Below are 15394 nucleotides of genomic sequence, written 5' to 3'. Positions count from 1 at the left end.
GCAAACTGATCGATAGTATCATTTCTATTTCTAAATTACTGTAAATTAGATCATTCCATCTTTCACGCTTGCTGCCTTGTTCCCTGATTGCATTGCATGCTCTTTGGGTCCTCCATGTGGATCAGAGATGGAGAGCTGGGAAACGTATAAAAAGAAGCTTTAGACTGTGAAGAATTATGAGCCCAGAGGATAGTTAAGAAAGGTGAGGGCCAGAAACATTCTCATTGGAGCCAAACATCCATTTCATGCATGCTCAGAAACATGTCATTGTCTTTGACCAGGTGACCTAAGAGAAGCCAAGTTCCACAAGGCACAGTATGGTGTCTGGGCACTGCATCTGTGAGTGATCTGACATATACTGATTCAAACCCCTGCTACTCTTAGTACTGCAATTCATGCAGATCCCTGCAAAAGGAAAAGAATTAACAACAGCTCTGTAACTCTCTCCTCCATGTAAACTTACAAGTAGGAGGATAGCCAAAGAAGGTCTCATGTGAGAATATTTTTACCAGAATTTTTACATTGCTTATTGTAAACAAATCTGGAATTTATTGATTATGGAGCACAGCTTAGAGAACAGAAATTAGTCTTGTAGATCCCCTCTCTGCATGACTGATGGAATATAAAAACTAAGAAGCTCTAAACTTAAATAGCTCCCAAGAGCTGACTTTTACAGCACGTGTCCAACACACACAGTGAACACTCATCTCTAACTCTGAAACCAGAATGCATCCCAGTACAAAAATCTGTTTTTTGGAGGTGCATATGATAGTTTGGACCCTTCCAGAGATAGATGTTATGCTTGCTTTTTTGCTTGTATCCTTAATTAATCATTAGTAAAATTTGCTGTTAAGTAAGTTGCCTAATTTCTCTGAATCTGCTTTGACAATTTGACTTCTGTTGTGGTATAATAACTTTTGATTAGCACTGTGCCATTCAACCAGCTTTTAGGGTGCTTCTGAAATTACTATAAATTGTTAGACTCAGCTTCTCATTATTATCTTCTTTTCTTCCATATTTTCAATTATCTCAGTTCTTGAAAATTACTTGTTCTGGGGCTTCCCTGGTGGTGCAGTGGTTGAGAGTCTGCCTGCCGATGCAGGGGACGCCGGTTCATGCCCCGGTCTGGGAGGATCCCACATGCCGTGGAGCGGCTAGGCCCGTGAGCCATGGCCGCTGAGCTTGCACGTCCGGAGCCTGTGCTCCGCAACGGGAGAGGCCACAACAGTGAGAGGCCCGCATACCACAAAAAAAAAAAAAATTACTTGTTCTTGCCTTTTTCTTCTATATATGATTCCTTAGGATAATTGTGTATTTTGATGGAAATTTTTCATTGTTTTTACCTAAGTTATACAGGAGATGGACCATCCTTTGATTTGGTTCATCATATTCAAAATACTGAAACTAGAATCAAACCACTTTTTGATTTCTTAATTGAGCTGCTTGTTCCCTTCTCATTTCACAGGAATAGGAAGTTCCTCACATGTTCTCATCAAGAACAGTGATGCCAGAGTGGTCCGTCTGGTATGTAAAGATGCAGGATGGTACCCAGAACCTGAAGCAAGCTGGATAGATCTCCAGAGACATAGTTTAAAACCACACTCTGAAAATAACAGAGCAAATGGAAAAGGCCTGTTCTCCATTGAGTTTTCAGTTCTAGTAACTGAACTCTTTTAAAAAGATTGTGCCCTGTTCCAACCTCAACTCCGGGCTCAACCAGAAAAAGGAAACAAATATTTCTGATTCAGGTCTGTAATTATATCTCATTTCCTGGAGAAGTGTTTTAAGACTGAGTGCACACTGTTGAGTTCCTAATTGAAAGGGAAATGATACTGAGTTCCCGTACTGTACTTTTTAGGCAGCTTTACCTAATCTATATTACTTCCTTCTTTCTGCCAGCTTTGGGTTTAGGTTGTTGTTCTTCTTCTAGTTCTTTAAGAGAAAAAGTTAGGTTGTTGAATTAAAATCTTTCTTCTTGTTAAATGTAAGTATTTACAGTTATAAATTGTCCTTTTAGCAATGCTTTTACTGTTTCTCATAAGTTTCAGCGCATTGTGTTTTGTTTTCATCTGTCTCAATATATTTCCTAATTTCCCTTGCAATTTCTTCTTTGACCCATTGGTTGTTTAAAAGTATGTTGTTTAGGGCCTCCCTGGTGGCGCAGTGGTTGAGAGTCCGCCTGCTGATGCAGGGGATACGGGTTCGTGCCCCGGTCTGGGAGGATCCCATATGCCGCGGAGCGGCTGGGCCCGTGAGCCATGGCCGCTGAGCCTGCGCATCCGGAGCCTGTGCTCTGCAACGGGAGAGGCCACAACAGTGAGAGGCCCGTGTACGGCAAAAAAAAAAAAAAAAAGTATGTTGTTTAATTTCCACATATTTGTGAATTTTTCAGTTTTTCTTCTGATATTAATTTTTAGTTTCATTTCATTGTGATTTGAAGGATACATTGCATAATTCCAATCTTTTAAAATTATTAACAATTGCTTTGTAGTCTAACATATGGGGTCTGTCCTGAAGAATGTTCCATGTGCACTTGAAAAAAAACGTATATTCTGTTGTTGAGAGGAGTATAGGTGTCTGTTGTGTCCATTTGTCTATAGTATTGTTCAAGTACTGTATTTCCATACTGATGTTCTGTCTGGTTGTCTTATACATTATTGAAAGTGGGTTATTGAAGTCTCATACTATTATTGTAGATCTGTCTACTTCTCTCTCTAATTCTAATAATGTTTGCTACACTTTGGAGGTATGTTATTTGGTGCATATATGTTTATAGTTGTTATATCTTCTTGGTGAATTGATCCTTTTATCAATATGTAATGTCCTTTTTTGTCTCTTGTAACAGTTTTTTTTTTTTTGGCTGTGCCACACAGCTTACAGGATCTTAGTTGCCCAACCAAGGATTGAACCCGTGGCCTCAGCAGGGAGCACGGAGTCCAAACACTGGACTGCCAGGGAATTCCCTCATGTAACAGTTTTTTACTTAAAAGTCTATTTTGTCTAATATTAATATAGCCACCCCTACTCTCCTTTAGTTACTGTTTACATGAAATACCTTTTCCCATAGGTATTTGTGTTTTTTCTTACCCCTGTGAAAAATGGAAAAATGATAACAGACAATAGATTTTTATGATAAAATATACCGTACTTGCAAAACTGTATATATAATATACAGTTAATATGGTTAAAAATTTAGTATCCCTCTGAATATAAGATGTCATCAAGTATAATACATATTGTATTTTATGTACCACTAAAAAAGAAAAAATTATACCAATTAAACTGACACAATGATTTTTTTGTCACTTTGAATTTTTTATACTTATTAAATTTTTTTTCAGACTTTGGTTTTAACATTTATCACCCTTGTAAATACATAAAAAGTAAAATGTATTAAAAAACTGACTAAGGTGTATTCATGATAATGACAGCTATATCTTAAGACCATCCAGACTTCAGAAATGTGAAAATATTAGAAAATAAATACCTGTGTACCCACCACCTTGTTTATGAAATAGAACAATTGCCAACGCTATTGAAGCTGTTGTGTATACTTCCCTAATAACATCTCCTTCCTTTATACCCTATAGATACTTGCTTTTTTCTAATTTTGCCAAATATATACTCTAAATAATTTATTGCTAGGTATTATTATTAACTGTTTTATACATTGAACTAAAGCACATGTGTTCTGTGACTTACTGTTTTTACCCTACCATAGGTGAGATTCATTCATGCCTATGTGTCTAACTGCCACTGTTGTATAGTATCCAACGGTATATGTAGTCCATAATTTATCAGTTCCCCAGTTGATGGACATTTGGGGCTATTTCCAATGTTTTGCCCTTATATTTTGTTGCATTTTACAGTTGTCTCCTGGTACACATGTGTTAGAGTTTCTCTTGGGTATATACCCAGAAGTGGAATTGCGAAGTCAAGTCAAGATGGTAGCCTGACAAATACTGCTGTTCCCCTCCTCCCTCCCATGAGTATACTGAGGAAACATGAGTCTTGTTCTTGCTTGATCTACAGACCAGACTTAGTATCTATGTTCAGGGGCCTTCAAAGGGAAGACAAGCAAGAGAAGGAGGTGGTGGTGCTTTCCAGCCCACAGAAGGTGACTTTCAGCCATAACCTTGAGGAACCAAAGATAGACAGGGGTTAATGTGGGGTAGAGTGTTTCTATCAGCTCCATTGAGCATGGGTATGAGATGAGGCTCCATTTGACTGGAGACTAGGGTCGTCTCAGGCTGAAGCTTGGTTGATGGCACAGAATCCACTGTGAAGTCACTTCTATGCTGTGGAATACATAAGTTCAAAAAGAAGATAGTAATTCATTCTAAAAATGAATTTAAAACTAAGGGATGCTAAACTGAAAACAGCTTGGTTTTATGTCCTGGCTCTTCTTCTGATGGGCTTAACAGGTTACTGTCTCCTTGTCTTAGATATGATGGCACCAGTGACCTCCAGCCCTTCCCCACGCTCTTCTGTCTGTGTGATGGATTACATGCTGCTCTCCTCCACAGCTTGCGACCCGATGATGTCCACCTCTGTATTATGCACAGTACAGTAGGCATTGAGGTTCTTGCAGAACCCCAGACCACTGTCTGTGCAATAAGGTAGGCTTTGAGCTTTGTCAGCAATGAGCCAGTCCTTCTGGGTCTCTTATTTTCAGAACCTGGGGCCACTATGGAGTAGTGTGGGATTTGAGGTTCTTTAACAATGAGCCAAAACTGCTGTATATTCTTACTCAGAACATGGGACTACTGTTTGTGTAATAGGGTAGGCTTTGAAATTTATTTTTTTAAAAAGCCAGTTGTACTGGGGCTCTTACTTGAAGCCCTAGATAAAAGAGCCAGAGCCATAAGCAACAAAGGACCTACAGGGACAACGAGGGAAAGAAGGGATTTTTACTTTGATCCTCAACTAATTCACTGATGGATTCTGATTCAAAAGCCATTAATAATGTCTATATTAATTCTCTGCTTTAAAAAAAAGCCACAGTGGCTCTCCATTGCCCAATGAATCAAGTGCAACCTCTTAACATAGTATTTGAGACCTTTGGCAATCTGGATACAACCAAATTTCAGAGTCTTATACATGAGTCCATACTGATATAAATAATTGAATAAATAAATGAGGGAGAAGAGGTAGCTCTTCCTTGCTGTAGAATTCCAACTAATGAGTGTGAAAGGAATGAGGAAAACAGAAAATCACCATTAGGTCAATACCACAGGAATAACTGCAGATAAAATCCACTGATGGATGCTAAAATTAGGAGGTGAAAATTTGGGAAGAAATATACTTGTAGAGCTTCGTACCATCTCTTCCAAAATATTTATTAACTGCAAAGGAAAATATATTACCTTGAGAGTGGAGAGACCTGATAGAAACCCTCTTAACCAAGTGATCAAAGTCAAAGTCAAAGTCACCAGTAATAAGACATATCAACAACCTAAATCCTGTGATGGGATGCCCTCAGGAGGACACAAAATCATTTCTGCAGTGTTCTTGTCTAAAATGCACAACCTCAGACTAATCATGAAGAAATATCAGACAAACCCAAATTGAGGAACATTAAAATAGGAGATCAGTACCCTTAGAACGTGTCAAGGTCATGAAAGACAAGGAAAGACTGAGGAACTGCTGCAGATTAGAGGAGACTAAGGAGAAATAACTAGTGCAGTGTGAGATCCTGGATTGGACCTTTTCAAAAATAGTTTCAGTGGAAAAACTTATGAAATTCAAATACAGTTTTTACAGTAGTTAATAACATTGTACTAATGTTAATTTCCTGATTCTCATGCTTGTACTGTGGTTATGTAAGATGTTAACATGAGGGGAAGCTGGTTGAAAGATATCAGTACACTGTTATATTTGAAACTTTTATTTTTATTTTTTAATATTTATTTATTTATTTATTTATTTTGGCTGCGTCGGGTCTTAGTTGTGGCACACTGGATCTTTCATTGCGGTGTGCAGGTGCTTCATTGTGGTGCATGGGCTTCTCCCTAGTTGTGGCATGCGGACTTCTCTCTAGTTGTGGTGCATGGGCTCCAGAGCACCAGGGCTCTGTAGTTGTGGCATGCAAGCTCTCTAGTTGTGGTGCGTGGGCTCAGTAGTTGCAGTGTGCGGGCTTAGTTGCCACAAGGCATGTGGGACCTTAGTTCCCTGACTGAGGATCGACCTGGCATCCCCCTGCGTTGCAAGATGGATTCTTAACCACTGGACCACCAGGGAAGTCCTGTAAGTTTTATATAACTTTTATATGCTTGCTCTTTAAAAAGAATACCCATTTTCACTTATTACATTAGTAATTAAAAGAAATCATTCCCAGTATATGGGAAAGAGCACAGGTTATGTAGTCAGACACAGCTTGATATTCTAGCTCTACTACATATTAGCTTGTTTGACTTATGCAGGTCACTTCAGTCCTCTGAGCCTCCATTTTCTTCATATGACTTTCTTCAAACTGAGATGACAATTCCCTAAGCATAAAATTGTTACAAGCATGAGTTATGCTTGTAAAGTACCCGGTGCAGCACCTGGCACAGAACAGGTAGCAGCAAGTCTAAGTTTTTCTTCCCATAAAGAGACATTCAATTCACTACACAATTGAATTGACCCAGTGCCCTATAGGAGATCATGGTCCAGAGATCATGTGCTATGGAAATCATAGTCCAGAGAGGAATGCAGTCAGATCGCTTCAATTTCACTCAGTTTCTTTCCTGTGCTTATCAATCTACCTTGCATGATCCATGTTTGGTATTTGTGATCCTCATGAGCAGCTGAAGAAAAAAAAAAACAGAAAAGTTTGCAATCCACTCTACTACACTGCAAGCTCCTTGAGAAGAGGGTTACTGTTTCACTTATTCTTCACAGAGGCCTTAGTATAGGCCCTTTCACAGAAGGAAGGGCTTTCTGGCCACCCACTTAGACTCCTATGTGGTAGGTTGAGTCCAGTATTTATGATGGGGGAGAAGCTGCATCCTCTCTCCCCTGGGTTGCTCTGGCCTTTCCCTCCTTTTTTTCTTTTTAACTCTTAGTGGTTCCCTGGTAGGCTAACCAGCATATGGATAATATGAGGGTTTTTCTGTACTGCCCCACCTTATGGTGTTGGAACGGCTTTAATTGGAACTTATCCTTTCCCTTTCTTTCCATTTGGGTTTCATTCTTGGGTTGGGAAACTCTCTGGCTTCTGTTCCGTTCACTTGTGTTGCCTTAACCCTGCAAGTTTGGGATGAGATGTCCTACTACTGAATCTTTAGCTGTTTCTGCAACAGGCTTCTGTAATCACCACACTCATGCTGCCCTCTGGGGAGAGATCAGCAGTTCCTGCTGACATACTAGAAGGCCAGGCTTGTGGCCCTTGCTGCAGCCATTTTAAACATTCTTGAGTATATTTTACAGTGCCTGCCATGGACATGCTGGCTCCACTTCCTCCTGGGTCCATGAAGGCTGCTCTGGCCAGAGCTGAGATTAACTGTCCTGAGTCTGCAGACTCAGTTGCTCTCATGTCTATAGCACCTGTAGTGGTGCATGGTGCCTGTTGTCATCGCTAATGCCACTCCTGTTGTTGTCAGGCACCAAAAAAGTCTCTGGATTGCAAGAAAGAGTGTGCTTCTCTGCAGTAAAAGATAAACTCAGTAGGCCTGGGTTGTCTAAAACCTGCACATTTCAAAGAAAGGTTTGACCACTTGCCAGGCTCCCAGGAGGTAACCTCTAAGTTTTCGGAATATCATGCCTGATAAAAGCATCTTTTTTACATGGGGCTTTGGGACACTTAATATCAGTTTGACCTCTGAGAGGCTAGAGACTAAGTAACGAAGGTCAGCCATGTATGCACACCTTGTCTACATGACTGACCCTGAATAAAAGCTCCGGACACCAAGGCTCAAGTGAACTTCATGGGTTGGCAGTACTTTGTGCATGTTATCTCTCATTGTTGATAGAAGACTTAAATGTTGTCTGTATCAGTCCACTGGGGGAGGACAAATGGAAGCTCGCATCTGATGGCTCTTCTAGACTCTTCCCTGTGTACCTTTTTCCTGGCTAATTTTAATCTGTATCTTTTTTTCTTTTTTTTTAAACTGAGGTATAGTTGATTTACAGTATTATATTAGTTTCAGGTGTACAACATAGTGATTCAAAGTTTTTATAGATTATATTCCATTTAAAGTTATTATAAAATATTGGATGTATTCCCTGTGCTGTATAATATATCCTTGTAGCTTATTTATTTTGTACACAGTTTGTACCTCTTAATCTCCTACCTCCCTGCATTGGTAACTTTTTTTTTAAACAAAATTCACATTTTATTTAGGTTGAAATAAACTACAGAAAATTGATTTTCTTCACCAAAAATAACAGCAATATTTTCTGTATTATTCCTGGATAAACCACAAAACACTTATTTTTGTAGGTTTTCTAGGTTTTGCTTGTAAAACAAGGTGAGGCAGTAGATACAGTCATGGAAAAAGACAGAAGAAAACAGACAAATCAGTTGTCAGTATCCATGGCCTCTGATCCTCTTGACCATGAAACAGAAGTGTTCAACATATCTCTGTCAAAAAGCTTATGAAGATCTGTAGGCCCAATAAAGGAATGTAAACAGCAACAATCAGATGTGGAACAACAATGGCAGTCTCTTCCATTCAAACTTTAACTATAACTTGTTCCTTCAACTTCATTTGATAAAGACAAAATCTACAATGAAATCCTTGTTTAGCAAGCTCACACGTTTCTCTTACAGTCTGATAATTTTAATGGTCCCTTACAGATTTTTAGCAGCATACTTAAAACTCCTACTATTCAAAGGTCAGTCGTGAGCTTCACTGTAATGTTTTATAAAATGTATTCCTTCCTCCCATACCTCCTCAAAATTTATTTCTTCAAAGAACTGATAACTCAGTACCTGACAATTGGATCCACAGTGACAAATGTTATATCTAAAATGACTTAACTAATACAGTTTCAAAGTGCCATTAGCAGAGATCACACAGAGTGTAACATGGTACTTTCAGTGCTATCTTCTGGAAGAACAGTTAGGTCTCCAAAGCATGGGACTTCAAACGGGCCATTTAAACAGGAAGATTATCAATGACTAATGTACTCAATACGAGTCCTACAGGTCAAGATATTCAGTGATTAAGTGGCCTACGTCCACCTTACAACTTTTCTGAAAGATATTTTCAAATTTCTTACAGATTTTTCAAATATCAAATATAAGAGAAAGCCTATTTTTAAAAGCCTCTTAGGTATTTTCAATGGTTTCTGAATTACCTGTAGGAAGCTCTGACTTAACTTGTATAGAGTCTGATATATGTATCCACCATTAAATCCAAATCGTGTTTTATATCAAAATTTATGTTAAGCAAAGCCAAGTTACTTGACCTTTGGTCTGTCAAAGTGTTCCTCAGGTATGCTTTGAGACGCTTTTGCCCATTTTCATAGCGTTCATTCTCAACCTTCATCACAGGAAGAATACATAGGACCTTCAGCAATGCATAAACATTAGGAAGAAACTTGATGTCTGGCAGATGAAGGGCTTCATAAATAGTGGATGGAAGCGCTATATCTTTCCCTCTGTGTTTCCACTTGATTCTCCAACAATGCAGCTCAGCAGAGAGTGTTAGGATTAGGTAAATCACTTTCATACATGTCAGTATGATGCTCCTCTGATGTACTGAATTTAAGCTGTCCCATGACATAACGTACCAGAGATAAGCATTTAAGAGCTTTGAGGTGTTGTTCTGAGAATATATCTTTCAGTTCCTGAATAATGTGTTGCACTGTTGGAACACTTAGAGTTTCTTTATAGTAACTCTTAGAGGTTAGCTGAGATTCTAGGTTACTGTGCTGAGCTCTGTGAAATTTCCCTGGGAGTTTCATCTGAATATCAAGTTTGGTTGCCAAATTTGTGGCTTCCTCAAACCAAAATTCATGATAAACTTCGATATTTTCCATCACTTCATTTAGTGAATGCAGCACTACAGTCAAACTGCTGGCTGAAAAGAAGACATCAGAAGTTTGCCCCTGAAGATTTTTCCCAAAGGCTCTTGTAAAAGATAGAACATTTTTAAGAACAACATTGGTAACGATGAAATCAAAATCTGTTACTGCACTACAGAGTACAAATGCTCGGCCAGCTATGCAGTTATTCCATCTAACATTTGTGTCACTATTTATACCATCTAAACATAAAACAAGTGCTTTTAGTCCACTAAGATTTCAAAAGCATCATGCCTGCCTGTCCACTGAGAATCGCAAATTTACTTCAGTTCTTTGCCCCTTTCTTCATTGTTCTGAAATAGGACAGAAATTACATTGTCAAGCTCTAAAAGCAGTTGTGGTGATCGATGGGAAAAAGAACAAACTTCCTCAATTGTTCCTAACGCGACAGATACTCCCATAACAGGCACTGATTTTGCCAACCACGTATTTAAGGCACAGGAAGAGCAGAGTGTGTACATAGCTTGGGGATATTTCTCTAAAAGTCTAGAAGCAACAACTTTCACTTTGGAAGAAAATCCACTGGACACAGTGTAAGCCTGGCCACGACAGTGCTCCATGTTGAATCCCCACTTCTCAGTTATCGTAGTGTGAAATTTCACAGCCAAAATTTCTGCATCAGCTTCATAAGGCAGGAAGCCCACAAATTCCTCTCTCAGGTTGTGAGCTTCGTTAACAAACCTCACCAACACAGGCAGGTGCTCTTCCCCTGCTATGTCCACCACATCGTCAGTGACGATGGAAAAGAAGTGAGAGTCTCTCACTTCCCTGAGGGTTTCTTCCCGAATGCAGCTCTCACAGATCTCTAGCATCTGTTTCTGTTGTGTTTCCGAACAGAACAATGTGTTAACTGCCGTTGTCTCAAAGCGCCTTCTCAGAACCTCTTCACCAGAATTGATCCGGCACTCCAGCAGTGCTTGAAAGTTATCAGGAGTCAAGAGACCTTCTGGGATTTCATCAGTTTCATGTCCATCCAGAGGTATGTTCTGTTTTCCCGTAAGAATCAAAATTTCAAATAAAGATTTTAAGTATTCTTTGTTTTCCTTCTCTTCAAGGGTTAAAGGTAAAATGTCTTCACCCTGCTCTTCACCCCCTCCTTCTGCACTGGGGTTCTGAGCATTGCTGCTGTTTATTTCCTTATGTTTTGGTTCCTGTTCAGAAGTTTCATCCGTTTTTTTCTGTTTCAGTGTCCTGATTTCATCTTCACTCAATTCTTTTATCCGTTTTCTGTGTCTACTGTGTGGATTATTCAAATGGCTGGTAACATCAAATATTGTTGGCATTGCATTATCTCGAAGAACTGTCCTATAAGGACTCTCCCAATGACTTCATGTATCTGCTTCAATTAATTTTGAGAAATACAATAACCCAATCATTCTTTAGTTTTCTGATGCCTCTGCAAAATGTATAGTTCTACAGATCATAGAAGTCTCAAAGTGTTTGGCACACAATCAGTAGTGTTTATTTAGTCGATCAGGTGTTTTATTTTCTAAGTCGGCTCTCCTGCAATTCTCTACCCACTTCTGGCATCTGGCTGTATCCCACGGGAACCTGGAGAAGGCCAGGTCCGACTGCGTGCTCTTCCGCGTGCAGCTGGGGGCCGCGCAGAAGTTCCGCATCGCCGTCTGCCAGCCGGCCGGGCCAGCCTTCCCAGCCCTCCCAGCCCTCCCCTCCCCGCCTCCTCAGGGCAGCCCGCCCGCCCGTCGGGGCCGGGGAGGGAAGCCAGGCCTACCGGCCGGCTCGTTAGGACCGGCGCACCGGTAGGGGATGGGCAGGCGGGCGAGAAGCCGCGAGGGGCAGGAGGGGCGCCGCGGTCCGAGGCCGGGCTGAGGATGCGGCCACACAGTGCTGTGAGCGGCTGGGAGTATTTACCAGCTCCGCCGCCGCAGGTGCACCTCCCGCCCGCCCGGGACGCTGCCGCCTCCTTCCCACCCGCACTGGTAACTATTACTTTGTTTTCTATATCTGTGAGTCTGTTTCTGTTTTGTTATATTCATTTGTTGTATTTTTTAGATTCCATATATAAATGGTAACATACAGTATTTGTCTTTCTCTGGCTTATTTCACTAAGCATAATACCCACCAGGTCTGCCCATGTTGTGGGAAATGGCAAAACTTCATTCTTTTTTATGACCGAGTAATATTCCATTGTGTGTGTGTGTGTGTGTGTGTGTGTGTGTGTGTGTGTGTGTGTGTACGTACCACATCTTTATCCATTCATCTGTTGAGGGACAGGTCATCTGTTGTTGACTATGGTAAATAATGCTGCTATGAACACTGGTGCGCACGTATCTTTTCAAATTAGTGTTGTTTTCTTCAGATATATACCATGGAATGGAATTGCTGTTTCATATGGTAGCTCTATTTTTAGTTTTTTGAGGAACCTTCATACTGTTTTCCACAATGGCTGCACCAATGTACATTCCTACCAACAGTGCACAACAGTTTCCTTTTCTCCACATAGTCGCCAACATTTATTATTTGTGGTCTTTTTAACAATAGCCATTCTGACAGGTGTGAGGCGATGTTTTATTGTGGTTTTGATCTGCATTTCTCTGATGATAAGTGATGTTGGGCATCTTTTCATGTGCCTGTTGGCCATCTGAAAGTCTTGTTTGGAAAAATGTCTATCAGCTCCTCTGCCCATTTTTTAATAGGATTGTTTGTTCTCTGTTGTTGAGTTGTATGAGTTCTCTATATATTTTGGATATTAACCTTTTATTAGATATATGATTTGCAAATATTTTCTCCCATTTAGTATGTTGTCTTTTCATTTTGTCGATGGCTTTCTTTGCTGTACAAAAGCTCTTAAGTTTAATTAGATCCCATTTGTTTATTTTTGCTTTTGTTTCCTTTGCCTTAGGAGACAGATTTTAAAAATATTGGTACAACTTATGTCAAAGTGTGTTCTGCCTGTGCTTCTTCCTGGAGTTTTATGGTTTCCAGTCTTACATTTAGGTCTTTAATCCATTTTGTTTTTGTAAATGGTCTCAGAAAAATGTTCTAATTTCATTCTTTTACATGTAACTGTCCAACTTTCCAGCCACCACTTATTGAACTTTTCCCGCATTGTCTATTCTTGCCTCCTTTGTCATAGATTAATTGACCATAAGTGTGTGGATTTATTTCTGGCTTTCTATTCTGTTTCATTGATCTTTCTGTCTGTTTTTGTGCCAGTACCATATTCTTTTGATTACTGTAGCATTGTAGTATAGTCTGAAGTCAGGAAGCATGATTCCCCCAGCTCTATTCTTCTTTCTCAAGATTGTTTTGGTTACTCAGGGTCTTTTGTGCTCCCATACAAATTTTAAAATTATTTGCTCTAGTTCTGTGAAAAATGCCATTGGTATTTTGATAGGGATTGTGTTGAATCTGTAGATTGCCTTGGGTGAAAGTTTAGTATCTTTAAATAACAAACATTTATTATCTCACAGTTTCCATGGGACAGGAATTTAGGCATGACTTTGCTGAGTCCTCTGGCTCACAGTTTCTCACAGGACTTCAGTCAAGGTTTCAGGTGCTGAGGACTCGTGTGAAGATTTGATTAGGGAAGGATCTGCTCCCAAGTTCACTTAAGTGATTATTTCATTCAGTTACTCAAGAGCTGTTGGACTGTAGTCCTCAGTCCATGGATGAGTATCAAGCAGGTGATTTGAGACAGTGGACCAAGGAACTAGGAAGTATCCTCTGAGGGTTGAAAGGACTGATCTGATGCTGAGGAAAAATTTATTCCAAACCTGGAAAAAGGCAAAATGCTTATTGCTTGATTCCTTCATATCATGCTAAAGCTTCATCAGAGAAATCAGTTAGGCTTTCATCTGACTCTGGAATATAACTAACAATTAACAATTGGCAAGGGTACAGACAGCTCTGTAAAGTTAGTGGTTAGTTTATTGAAAATTATAGGGTTTGATATTTTGCTGCATTGTGAAGAAGATAACCCTAAAGTTTATAGGCTTGTTCTCTTGAAGAATATTTATAGATTTTCATCTGACTGAGCAATTTTTGATTCTTTTCCCTTTGAATAGTACAGAATTATGTTCTTCAAATGCTCTTGCCACCAACCCCATTGTCTTCTAATTGGTTTTTTCGTTAATAAGTTAAAATTTGGCACGTGATTATTACCTGTTTTTTTTAACAGTGAGTGCCAATTAGACTGTGGAAAACAGACTTGACCAAAGATACTGCTCTGAGTATTGCAAGCCATAGAAATGATAAAAACAGATGACATTCTGCCATCTGCAGAGGGAGAAGCATGGGGATATTTTGTCTCTATACAATCTTAGAGCAAAACTAAAACAGCTGAAGTGAGACTTGTACCTACAAGTTCTGATTATGTTATCTTATATGATGAAATGCTAGTTGTTGCAGGAAAGGATCAGAGAAATAAGCAATACGTTTTTCCTAAGCAAGCCAATGTGTCATAGGGAATTTTATAAAAGGAAGCTGAAACTGGCTAGACAATGTGACTGTCTTTGGAAACTGGTTTTGTTTTTCAAGGAGAGGGAGTAAGAGAACAGTGTTTACCTCATGATCTCAGTTACTGAGTCAGTGGATAAAAGTCCAGTAAGTTCATACACAGCAAACACAGCAGAGAGTACAGTAGCTGCTTTAAAGTATTTTCAGAGAAACACCAGAAGGCAGAGTGATTCAAAAAAAGAAATAAGTGACCAGAAGCATATGGACTAGCTAATTTAGGGAATCAGATGTAAAATATATAACTCTGCCACTCTGATAGATTTTGGTAAATGCTATTCATGTCAGGGAGCTTCCTAGCCTACAGAACAAAATAGATTGAACAGGTAGCATGAAGAATTTCAGGAGTATTTTAAGTAATCCTACTATCTAGAGATCAAGGAACCTAATTTCTATGACTTGTAGAGCTTTCTCCTTAATTCATGATGACTAATTAATAAACTGAGCTCAGGGAATAGGATAGTTTTAGATCTAGAGAAGGAGTCTGAGGCTTTCATGAGATGGTTTTTTTTTTTTTTTTCTTTTTGCGGTATGCGGGCCTCTCACTGTTGTGGCCTCTCCCGTTGCGGAGCACAGGCTCCGGATGCGCAGGCCCAGCGGCCATGGCTCACGGGCCCAGCCGCTCCGCGGCATATGGGATCCTCCCAGACCGGGGCACGAACCCGTATCCCCTGCATCGGCAGGCGGACTCTTAACCACTGCGCCACCAGGGAGGCCCCATGAGATGGTTTTGATCATTAGTTTTAGTTAATGAAGGTAATTCTATTTTAAACTGGAGAATTTTCAAGAAAAAATATTTGCAGTAATATAATTATGTTGTACTCAAATGATACAAGTGTTTTGTGAAAATTACATGTTCCTTCTGCTCTCTTAATAGACCTGTTTGATATAAGAATCTTTCAAACAA

General features: G+C 39.7%; 1 pseudogene; it reads right to left on the bottom strand.

The window, feature by feature from the left end:
• Positions 1–9253: 9253 nt before the first annotated feature.
• LOC132485529 (52 kDa repressor of the inhibitor of the protein kinase-like) lies at positions 9254–11630 on the bottom strand (annotated as a pseudogene).
• Positions 11631–15394: the final 3764 nt, after the last annotated feature.

This window comes from Mesoplodon densirostris, chromosome 3 (assembly GCF_025265405.1).
Source record: "Mesoplodon densirostris isolate mMesDen1 chromosome 3, mMesDen1 primary haplotype, whole genome shotgun sequence".
In the NCBI taxonomy this organism is placed as follows: domain Eukaryota; kingdom Metazoa; phylum Chordata; class Mammalia; order Artiodactyla; family Ziphiidae; genus Mesoplodon; species Mesoplodon densirostris.
This window is presented reverse-complemented; position numbering and strand designations above follow the sequence as displayed.